The sequence below is a fragment of the Rhinoraja longicauda genome, chromosome 8, assembly GCF_053455715.1.
Source record: "Rhinoraja longicauda isolate Sanriku21f chromosome 8, sRhiLon1.1, whole genome shotgun sequence".
Taxonomy (NCBI): domain Eukaryota; kingdom Metazoa; phylum Chordata; class Chondrichthyes; order Rajiformes; family Arhynchobatidae; genus Rhinoraja; species Rhinoraja longicauda.
The window spans coordinates 43,060,449-43,072,922 of NC_135960.1; positions in this window are offsets into that span (position 1 = coordinate 43,060,449).

Below are 12,474 nucleotides of genomic sequence, written 5' to 3' on the forward strand. Positions count from 1 at the left end.
ATTGAAATTACTATTTGTGGACTAAAGCAATAGCAACTGAGTGGGTGTAAACAATGTGAAAGACTGAGATTATCCACTTCAGTAGAAAAAATGATATTTTTGAAATGTAGAGACTGGGAAATGTTGATGTCCAAAGGGGTTCAGATTCCACTGTAGACAAATGACAAAAAAGCTCTATCAGTCTGTTCTCGAATGCAATTTCTACCCAAGAGCCAGGATGGCAGAGCTCGTGACTCAAGTCGATCCTGACCTTGGATGAAGTGTTTTTGCAGTTTACACATTCTATACAGCCGCAAATGATGTTAAGGTAGATTATCAGCCACAACATTATGAAATGGTAGAGCAGACAAGGACCTATTCCTGCTCTTAGTTTGTGCTCTTAAATCCTACATTTACCAAATAGATTTTTTGGTAACAATGTTTGAAAAGAATTTACAATTAAGTATTTCATTCATACAAACACTGAAGTAATTTTCATGAGTTTATTGAACATTTGTGCAAATGCACATTAAGAAAAATGAGAAAAAAGAAAACACTTAGATCCTGCATCAAAATACTTCTCCCAAACAGTAGCAATAGCAATGTGCAGTTGTTTTGAATAGTTTGTAATCAGTATTTAGTCTTGCAATCGGCTTGCTTTTGTGTACCCGGATTGTACCAGCGATCCAAAAGCTCATTAGAGTGTAATTTGTGGTGAAGATACTGGAATAGTCAAGCATTGGACTGAACCCACTAAATCATGTCTGCATGTGCAGTTATTTTTAATACTTAAGAGTGCAGATCCACACTCAAATGGTTTTTTTTGCAACAGAAGCAGCCAAGCGTTTTATCAATACCGGCTTGTTCCACTTAAATACCCAACCAATCCAAATTATCACTTGAAAAGTTTCATGCTAGATTTAAAACCCATGATTAGAACCCATCTTATGGGAAGATTAAAAAGTGTGAAACAAAGAGGGCCTCACATTGGTCTCTCCAATCATGATCCAGGTCGTGATTCTTGATTTCCATGCTAATTGTTTAAATATTTATACCCGAATCAACAATCTCCCATTTTTTCCTCGACTTCAAAACAACTGCTCAGATTTTGTGATCAGCAGTGAAGCGACAATGCAAACACCATTAAGCTACCTACACAGACCTACCATATCAACACACAAATTTCTTTCTCTCCGTATATCAGTTCTGTCAATATCAGCTATATAGGATCTTTGCAGTGGCACAGCTGCAGCTGTACTGGAGCTGGTGCCTCAGAGACCCGGGTACAAACCTGACCTCGGATACTATCTGTGTGGAGTTTGCAGGTCCTCTGTGACCACATGTTTTTCATCCAGGTGTCATAGTCATATAGTCCGTCAGCCCAACTCATCCATGCCAACTAAGCTAATCCCATTTGCTCGCATTTGGTCCATATTTTTCTAAACTTTACCTATCTATGTACCTGTTCAAGTGCCTTTTAAATACTGTTATAGAACCTGCCTCAACTGCCTCCTCTGCAGCTTGTTTCATATACCCATCACCCTAAGTGAAAATGTTTGACCTCAGGTTCCTATTAAATCTTGCGCCTCTCACCTTAAACATATGCCCTCTGGTTTTAATTCCCCTACCCTGGGTAAAAAACTGCATTCACTCTATCTATTCCCTCATGATTTTATACACCTTGATAAGATCACTCCTTAGCTTCCCGCACTCTAATGAATAACGTCCTAGCCTGCCGAACTTCTCCCTATAGCTCAGCCTCTCAAGTCCAGGCAACATCTTCATAAATCTTCTCTACACTTTTTCCAGCTTAATTACCCTTCCTACATCAGGATGACCATAACTGAGCACAGTTCAATTTAATTCAATTCAATACCTCTGAACCAAGTGTGTCCTCACCAACGTTTTGCACAACTGTAACATGGCCTCCCAACTTCTATACTCAATACTTTGACTGATGAAAGCCAATGTACCGACAGCCTTTTTGATCACCCCAGCTAATGGCAAAACCACTTTCAAGGAATTACGTGCTTGTACTCCTAGATCTCTCTGCACTACAACACTCCCCAATGGCCTACTATTCACTGTGAAGATCCTGCCCTGGTTTCCTCCCACAATGGATGCACAAGTGGGATAACATTTAGGGTGGCAGTGAGAGCTGCTGCTTCACAGCGCCAGTAACCTGGATTTGATCCCGACTACAGGTGCTGTCTGTATGGAGTTCCCTCCCACCTTCCAAAGATGTGTAGGTTTGCGGGTAAATTGGCTTCTGTAAATTTCCCCTAGTGTGTAGGACATAGAACTAGTGTACAAGTGAACAATGGTCGGCATGGACTCTGGTGGGCCAAAGGGCCAATTTCCAAGCTGTATCTCTAAACTAAAATTACATTTTAAAACTAGTGTGAACAGGTGATCATTGGTAATCATTGGTCTGCATGGACTCAGTGGGCCAAATAGCCTGCTTCCATGCTGTATGTCTAAACTAAACTAAACCAAACTGATATCCAGCAACATTAAGGAGTAGCCCATGTCAACATTTAAAAGTATTCAAATGTTGGGATTTAATAATTAAGATTGCATAAAGTGCTGATCAAGATCATTTTCCAATTTGAATTGCAGCCAATCCAGTCTCCTAAATTGAACCAAAATGAGAGTGCTATCAATTCTACTTACACAGAAATATTCTTCCTCAATGAAATCTGTTCCATATCTGAATCCTCATCTGTGCTACTATCAGTTGCATCCGAATCCATATTTCCTTCTACATGCGAAAGTTGTGCTTTGGAAAAGTAAGTATATTTGCAAAGTTCAGAAATTACAGGATTTGGAACTAATCCAATCTGCACACCGTCTTTATGTTTTCTTCCATCCAAATGAGCAAGCTTAGTTTTTGAACCATCAAGTTTGCTAAGTGCCTGCTGCCTTTTTGGTTCCGAATCTCTCAACTGCTGCATTCTTTGTTTAATATGGTGTGCAATATGTTTTGCCTGTATTATCTGCAAACGTTTTCTAAGTCTGCTTGCCTTTTTTGCTAGTTTTTGCTGTCTGTCAAGGCACACAAGCAGCTCAGCATTTTTTTCAGTTTTCTGAATATTTGTAGAACTACTGAGTTGCTTCTCTTTTCTCAGCTGGATCAGTTCTCTGGAACAATCAGGTACATTTTCAGCATGCATGGTATTCTCTGCTGGTACAATGTTCTGAATTCCGTTAACTTCATTTGGTTTCAACTCGGCCTTTTGACTTGAAGCTATGTCACTGGGAGTGTTGAGGTTTACTGAAGCTGAGACACAGGCCATATTAATCCCTCCAGCATCAGTTAACATGCTCATGCACTTCAAAGGACTATTTTTCTTGCAGCTCAAACCTTTTATACTGTTTTTATTACTATTTAGTTTTGCTTCAGGTTCAGCATATATTTTACTAGTATTAAAACCACATGTTTGTGTAGTTCTATCACAGAATAAGTTCGTTTTGGTAACAATATTTGGTGAGTCTTTGCTGAACGATTTTTTACCGGAAAGATTTAAGTTTAAAGACAGTCTATCCAGTAGAGAATTAACACTGGTTAACAAGGCAGTATTATTTGGGATTGAGGAGTGCATTACTGTAGATCCATAAGGTTTATTTTTCAAATCACTTGCATCTTGGCCATGTGCTGCACAAGGATATGCCAATTGAGACCAAGTAGCCTGTGTGTCACAATTTCCATTTAGCTTCTGTTCTGCACTAGTATCATCCTTGTGCATGAATGTGTCAGGTTCAATAGAACTAGAAGGTAAAGATGATGATAGCTGGAATCCATGCCCTTCTGTAGTTGTTTCGGTGAGAGCAGGAGCCATTGCAGCCATGCAGTGTTGCACAACCAATCCCAGGGCAATTACAATGTTAACCCTCTGAAACAAAATTAAATAAAAACTTAATGTTAATTGCAAAACAATTACTTTTCTTGTTGAGAAATTTCAAACAACGTGCCTCAAAACTCAGACCTCCCAACATTTGATTTTACAAATTCAGAATTTTACATCAAAATTCATAATATGGCGCGTAATGCAACTTTTCAGCAAAAAAAAGTATGCAGGCCAAATGCGTTGTGAAAAACAACTATTATTTCCAACAGTCTGTAGTTCTTGGACTACGTGGACAATGTCAGGCCTATCAAAGGTATCACAAAATGCTGGAGTAACTCAGTAGGTCAGGCAGCATCTAGGAGAGAGGGAATGGGTGACGTTTCGGGTCGAAACCCTTCTTCAGTCTCGACCCGAAACGTCACCCATTCCCTCTCTCCTAGATGCTGCTTGACCTGCTGAGTTACTCCAGCATTTTGTGATACCTTCGATTTGTCCCAGCATCTGCAGTTATTTTCCTATGTCAGGCCTATCATGAGTATATAATAATATAGAAAGGTTATTGAACAGAAATACTTTTTACAACAAAGAAAAAATTGTTGTTTTGTTTTTTCTATTTTGCATTTTCCTTATACATCCCAATTCTCTTGGTATTAAATAAAGCAATGATCATAAAATGTATGACTAAGTTATGAAGAGTTTCATTAAAGAAACTGCATATACCTAATTTAATTGAGTACATACTTGCTCCAGTGCTCAACAGCAAATTACAATGGTCCATGTCCCCCCCAACCCTACTCCCCCCCACCCCACCTCTCTCCACCCCCCGAACTCCCCCCCACCCTACTCCCTCCACCCTTTCCCCCCAAATCCTTTCCCCCCAAATCCACTCCCCCACCCCTCCTCCCCCACTCTCCCCCTCCCTTCCTCCACCCCCCCGATCCCCACTCCCTCCTCCCACTCCACTGCCCCCCTACCCCAACCCCCCCCATCCCCTCTCAACATCAACGGGCCTCACACTCCGCAGCGAGGCTAGGCCAGGCCAGCAGCGAGGTGAGGCCGGGCCAGCGGCGAGGCGAGGCCAGAGACAAGGTGAGGCGAGGCTAGCGGCGATGCCGGTCCAGTGGCAAAGCCCGGCCAGGCTAGCGGTGAGGCGAGTACAGCGGCGAGGCCGGTCCAGCAGCTAGGCCAGAGGCGAAGCGAGCGGCGAGGCATGTGTTTTGCGGAAAAATGTGAGGCGAAATCAAAATGGCGGAAATGAAATAAGAAAGCAGAAACTTTCCGCCAAATTCGGAAGGGTTGGGAGGTCTGAAAACTGCTCTTTATACAGATACTCAACACTCTACTTGCTAAATACATTTGAGCTGTTTAAGTCCAAAACATTTTTCTAAAATTATTTTCTTATAAAATTATTCTTTTAAGAATATAAATTGTTCTCAATTTATATTTACTGCAAAATAATATAGATTTTTTTCAAATAAGAATAATCTCTGAAGAATCAAAAAGGCAGGAAAAGAATACATTCAATGTGATCATGGCTGACCATTCTCAATCAGTACCCCATTCCTGCCTTCTCCCCATATCCCCATAATTAATTAATTACTTCGGCTGGCTCGAAGGGCCGAATGGCCTACTCCTGCACCTATTGTCTATTAACTTAACAGCCAACATGGGATGTGGGAGAAAACCCCAGAGCACTCAGATAACACTTATGCAGTGACAAGGGAATGTGCAAAGTCCACACTGACAGCAAAATGAGCAAAGTCCACACTGTCAGTGAAGCTGTAGGGCACCAGTTCCACTTGATGTACTGTTAAGCTGTCTATTTAACACAATTTTCTAAAACAATGACTCATTTACAAAAGCCTGAGTTCATGTTAATAAGTTATAGGAGGAAAATTAGGCCATTCAGCCCACTGTCTATTCAATCATGGCTGATCTATTTTTCCCTCTCAATCCCATTCTCCTGTCTTCTCATTAACCCTGACACCCGTGCTAATCAAAGAAAGCTGAATATTTTCAAACTTAAGTCATAGGGCACAGAAACAGGCCCTGTAGTTTTTGATTCTCCTATCATGGGGAAAAAGACTGCATTCACTCTATCTATTCCCCTCATAATTATATACACCATTGTAAGATTACCTCTCAGCCTCCTGTGGTTCAAGGAATAAAGACCTGCCAACCTCTCCCCATAGCTCAGGCCCTTGTCCTGGCAACATCCTCATAATTCTTTCCAGCTTAATGGCGTCTTTCCTTTCACAGGGAAACCAAAACTGAACACAATACTCCAAGTGCAGCCTTACCATTGTCATGTACAACTGTAGTAGGATGCCCCAACTTGTATGCTTAATAGATACACTGCTGCTAGTTTCTTATATAAGTCAGCATATCTCTTCTGCATACAGCAGGGTGGTGGAAAGATGGAACAGGCTGCCAGAGGAAGTAATTGAGGCAGATACAACTTTTAAAACATTTGGACAAATACATGGATAGAGAGATATGAGCCAAAGGCAGTCAAATGGGACCAGCTCATGTGGGGATTTTGGTCAGTGTGGATGAGTTTGGCCAAAGGGCTTGTTTCTGTGCAGTTTAAAAATATTCAGCTTCCTTTAGATGTTTGATACAATGTCTTTTAAATGTACAATTTCTCTTCACTGGACATTTCCAGTGACAACCTGTCTGTCAGTAATCAGCTTATTCTTTACATTTTTCAAATTATGTCAAAGGCAAACATCCTAATCTAAACGCTCCATGGTGTTTCACAAAACACCAAATTATGCAATAAATTTTATCCTATAAGTATGAGGTGGACAAGTAGAAACAGACACTATATTTATTAAAATTAATTTGTTTTGTTTTTTCGTGTTTGCAAGAATGACCAGTTGAAAGAGTTAGTCCACTGCCTTTACTACTTCGCTCCCTGGGAACCGACACATTTACCCGTGAAGAGTGTGATTGAATTTGCCAAAGCAGATCTTTGCCAACCTTTTCCCTCCCTTGTGATCGCCGAATTTCCCCCGCATTGGAAGGTGAGCATTGCGGTAGCGAAGAGCAGACGCAGCCAGCGAGTCTTGTCGTTCACTGCACGTGTAGGAAGGAACTGCATGATGTTGGTTTAAACCGAAGATAGGTACAAAATGCTGGAGTAACTCAGCGTGACAGGCATCTCTGGAGAGTAGGAATGGGTGACGTTTCGGGTCGATACCATTTTTTCGGACCTTCTGTCCCACTGAGTTACTCCAGTATCTTGTGTCGACAGCGGAGGCGACCAGTGAACCTGACCACGTGATCCGGCGCCGCCAGGCCCCGCCCCGCGCAGCCAAGGCGAAAAAAACGAACGCGTCTCGCTCGCCCGCCCACCCGCCCTCGGCAACTCCGCGCATAAACACGCACACGCTTCGGTCTCTTCCGACCCCAAAATATCAACTTTTATCACGAAAATCTTCCAGTTATACAACGAAAGTACCCATGGCCTTTCTAGAATACCACAGTAAAGGGGGGCCGTTTGTGTTGCGCAGTCGGACGGCGCCTATTCCCGCTGCTGTTCTGGCAGAAGTGTCGTTGTCCCGCAGCTCGCCGCGTCACCGCGCTTTTAACGGGGGGGCGGGACCAACCTGTCGTGACGCGTGGTGATTGATGAGCGATCTAGCCCGTCATGAGGCGACCCCCGTATCACGTGACACCAAGACACGCGCACATCAGGGAAGGGAGCAGCTGCCAATCGCGCCCAGGGACCGAGGAACTGGCGAATGAGAGCGCCTGATCTATCCCCGCTCCCACCCTCTGGCCTCCAGCAAGAATGAACCGCACAGGTGGAGCTGCATTTGACAGCGAGCGCCTTGCAATGACTGAGCAAGGTTCTGGGTTTTCAACTTACAAACACCATTTTAAATGGTCAAGTTGTGAATCTATTTTGCATTTTCAGAAACTAGGCGCCCCCAACATCTGTTCAGTTAGAGCTAGTAAGCACGGCTTAAAAAGGCAATGCTTTAGTGAATTGCAGCACTGTTTTTTGTCTGAACTGTAGTATTCATTTTTGTCTGAAGAAGGGTCTCGACACGAAACGTCACCCTTTCATTCTCTCCAGAGATACTGCCTGTCCCACTGAGTTACTCCAGCAGTGTGTGCCTGTCTTCGGTTTAAACCAGCATCTGCAGTTCCGTCCTACTCAATTACCATGAAAATAAATATGCGGGAAAAACATCGAGACAAATGTGATTGATCGTGCATCTAAATTTGACATTTAGTGTACAAACTCAGCAACAATTTCATTTACAATATTCACTTTAAATGTCTTCGCGAAAGGTGTGATTTTCAGAATTTAAAACATTCTGAGAAAAAACCCCCAAAGTGCTGCAGCAACTAAACGGGCCAGACAGCGTTTCTGGAGAACATTTGTAAGTGACGCTTCGGGCGGGAATCCTCTTCAGACAATCTGATCTGAGATTTAAGATATTGTTTACAAGATGATACATTTCAGAAAGCGACACACCGTGGTACATGCACATACTCTAATTTTACTACAAGATAAAAATAAATTATAAAACTTATCAAGTATACTCACAATAAGCAAAAAATCGGTGACCATTTAAGTTTTAAAAGGATTGGTCAACAACACACTGGTTACATGCAAGGGTGTCCTCAGTCTGGTCCACATTCAATTTGTTCTTACACTTGGGCTGACTGTTTTAAGTTGTAATCGTGTTCCCCCTATACCCATCAAAAGCGATATGGAGTTCAAATGAAGCCGCATGATACTAAGAAAAAAGACAAATTTGTTGTCGAAGGTCATGTTTCTTCAAGCTGAGCATGTTTAAAATATTAGAGGTAAGCAAGACAATTTCGAGTTTTATTTTAGTTTATCCTCTTGTCAGTTCTGCGGCATCCTCGGTCAGAAAAAAAATGGTCTGGATTCACATCCAACGGATTTTGATGAATTCCGTTAAAGAACGGGACATAAAACCTAATCGTTCTTTAATTCCGTTCCAATCTTTCGTCCACTACCTGATTCTGAGCACACGAACCATAATCATAGGGGCCGGAAAATAATCGGCACCGAACCATAGAAAAGTTCCACTCAGGAAACGAAGTCGGGCTCTTTCTGTTGTTCTACTGGATATCATGGGCGATCCAGGATTATCCTGCTCCTCTTTTATGTCCTCCTGATTTATTAAACATTTTGTTTCTGCAGCCGTCCTCTCTCCTATTTACTTATGTAAAAGATCTATCTACAACGCAGGATGTGTGATGTATCAGATACTGGTTCCAGCACAGTCAGGTGCAACCCATCCCATCCCAACAGCTCTCTCATTCCAAAGTACTGGTACCAGTGTCCCATGGATCGGAATATATTTCTCCATGCCCATTTTTGAGCCGTGCATTTATTATTCTGAACAATGTGACACATCAAATGTACCCTTTGCAAATTCAGGTAATAATCCAGAAATTATCACTTTTGTAATTCCGCTTTCCCGTTTTGCCCTGACCTCCTTATAATCCTCCCTGCCCTTGCAATGTTGTTGGTGCTTACATGAATCATGACCTCCAGATCCTCCCCTCTCTCCATCCCTCCCCACCCTAGTCGCTGTACAAGTTGGAGAAACCATTAAACATTGGAAATGGCACAGAGTATTTGGAAATGTTTTCATCCACTCGCCAACGTTTAAAGCGCAGTCACAAGCTCTGCATGATTCTTTGCAGTTACTTGAAGTTGGCGAAATCAATATTCATACCGCTGGATGTAAACTGCCGGTATGAAAATCCCTCACTCTCTCTCTCTCTCTCTCTCTTTCCCCCCCCCCCCCCCTCCTCCTCTCCCCCCCCCCTCCTCCTCCTCCCCCTCCCCCCCTCCTCCTCCTCCCCCACCCCACCCGGTCATCATACTAGTTTTACTACCCCGCAGCCAACAATTAATCATTGTGGGCTCCACAATTCCTTGATTATCGTTGCTTTTTGCATATCTTCCATTCATTGATCCTAAGTACCGTTTATATCTTTAGAAACATAAAAAATAGGTGCAGGAGTAGGCCATTCGGCCCTTTGAGCCAGAACCACCATTCAATATGATCATGGCTGATCATCTAAAATCAGTACCCCATTCTGGCTTTTTCCCCCTATCCCTTGATTCCCTTAGCCCGAAGAGCTAAATCTAACTCTCTCTTGAAAACATCCAGGGAATTGGCCTCCACTGCCTTCTGTGGCAGAGAATTCCACAGATTCACAACTCTCTGGGTGAAAACGTTTTTCCACATCTCAGTCCTAAATGGCCTACCCTGCAACTCCAGGAGATGTAACACCTGTCCCTATACCTCCAAAATGCATTTACATACGATTAGCCTATTTATCACTATTTCTCTAGGAACCCCAAGCGACCTCTCGCAGACCCCAGGGTTCCTGGGAACCCCGGTTGAGAAACGGTGTTCTAAAGGGACCCTGCCGTTCAGGGTCCTGTATGATTAACTGACAACTCCACCATTTTTGGAGCCTTTCATTTACACTTTCCATAATTATCTCACTGGCAGCTTAATGAGAATCATTTGCACACATGCCAGTTAGCACCAAACCCCAGGCTGTATGGTACCTCACCAATCTTCATCATTTGCTGAGGGTGCTGACTGCAGAGTCACTGGTTATCCTCCAGTGCCTCAGACCTTTGAGCCAAATATTCAAGCGAGCAAATGCTGGAAGGCTGTCTGCACACAGGGTCAATGTAGAAGTGTCTGATCTTGCCCTTCAACGCCAACACGTGCACTTCTGGCAGGGAGTTACCGCTTATCTAAATGCAATAGGAATGTCTATGTCTGGCTGATATTTCCCTTCCTAACAGCATGGTTTATAACTTCCAACAATAATTCAGGTGAATGCAAGTCTAAAAACTTTAAAGCATTCTACTTCCAAATAAAGACGTATCAAACATTATCTTCCTTCCATATAATCAATGAAAAAAACTACTAAAATTATGTACCTGAGGCAATTTGTTCTCCACAAAGCAGTTAATTAGACTGTCAAATATACCTTCAAGGTGTCATTGACAGTTCTCTCAATGGCCACCAACCTAAAAGCAGAAAACTAGAAACCTGGGGTAGAAATAGAAAATATTGGAAGTACTCAGCAGATCAGGCAGTATCTGTGGATTTTGAAACAATGTTAATGTTTCAGGTTATTGACCTTTGATCAATTGTCATTGATGCCTAGTTTGAGAATCACCAGAACAAATTGGTTCCAAACCTCATCACAATCTTGGTCCAAATATGCAGCAGAAAGCCGAAATATTCTTGTGGTGACAAAGCAGCATTGTGGCAAATTCATGGCCAGAGTTGGTAAATAAGAGAGCCACAATTTAAATCATGAATCCAGCTGTTAGAAGTTACAAATGTTGTAGTTGGAGAGGAAATATTAGCCAGACATGCCTGTTGCATCTTGATGGGTATCAAAAGTAAAATACTCCTTGCATTAAGATGGTTGCAGTTATTGCTGGAGGCATAGAGTATGGTGGGGATGTAATGACAAACCTTTCCCTGAAAACAGTGACGCAGATAGTCAGGATGGTGATGAAGGTATTTGGCAAACTTGCCTTCATTGTTCAGGGTCCGGATTACATGAGTTGGATGTCATGTCACAGTTGTACAAAATGTTGGCGAGACCGCACTTGGACTATTGTGTGCAGTTCTGGTCACCCAGTGATGGATGTTATTAAGCTAGAAAGGGTGCAGAAAAGATTCACAAGGGGAAAAGCCTGGGAATTAAAGGCCAGTAAGCCTAACATCTGTAGTCAGAAAGTTACTAGGGAATATTCGGAGGGATAAAACATACAAGTGAAGATGGACATCGAAAATTGTAGCAGGATTTTGATCAGTTGGGCAGGTGGAATGAGGAATGGTTGATGGAATTTAATACTGAGAAATGTGAGGTGTTGCATTTTGGGAAGTCTAACAAGAGCAGGACCCATGAATAGTAGGGCTCTGGGGAGTGTTGTAGAGTAGAGGTACATAGTTCCTTTAAAGTGGTATCACAGGTAGAAAGGGTGGTCAAAAAGGCTTTTGGCATATTTGCCTTCATCAGTCAGAGTGTTGAGTACAGAAGTTGGGAGGTCATGTTACAGTTGTATAAGACATTGGGGAGGCCACATTTTGAGTATTGTGTTCAGTTTTGGTCACCACGTTATAGATAAGATAGTGTCAAGCTGGAAAAGGCACAGAAGATTTACAAGGATGTTGCCAGGACAAGAGAGCTTGAGCTATGGGGAGGTGTTCAGCAGGCTAGGACTTTATTCCTTGCAGCACAGGAGGATGGGATGAACTTGTAGAGGTCTACAAAATCTTGACAGGAATAGATTGGGTATATGCATAGAGTCTTTTGACCAAGGTAGGTGAATCGAAAATCAGGGAACATAGGTCTAAGGTGAGGGGGGTGGGGGCAAAGATTTCATAGGAACCGGAAGGGTAACTTTTTTTACACAAAGGGTGGTGGGTATGTGGAACAAGCTGCTGGAGGAGGTAGTTGAGACAGGTACTATCATAACATTTCATTTAAGAGACAATTGGACAGGTACATGGATAGGACAGATTTAGAGGGTTATGGGCCAAGCGCACAGGGCATAAGTGCAAATGGGCATATTGGTCAGCGTGTATGACTCCAAGTATGCTACTGG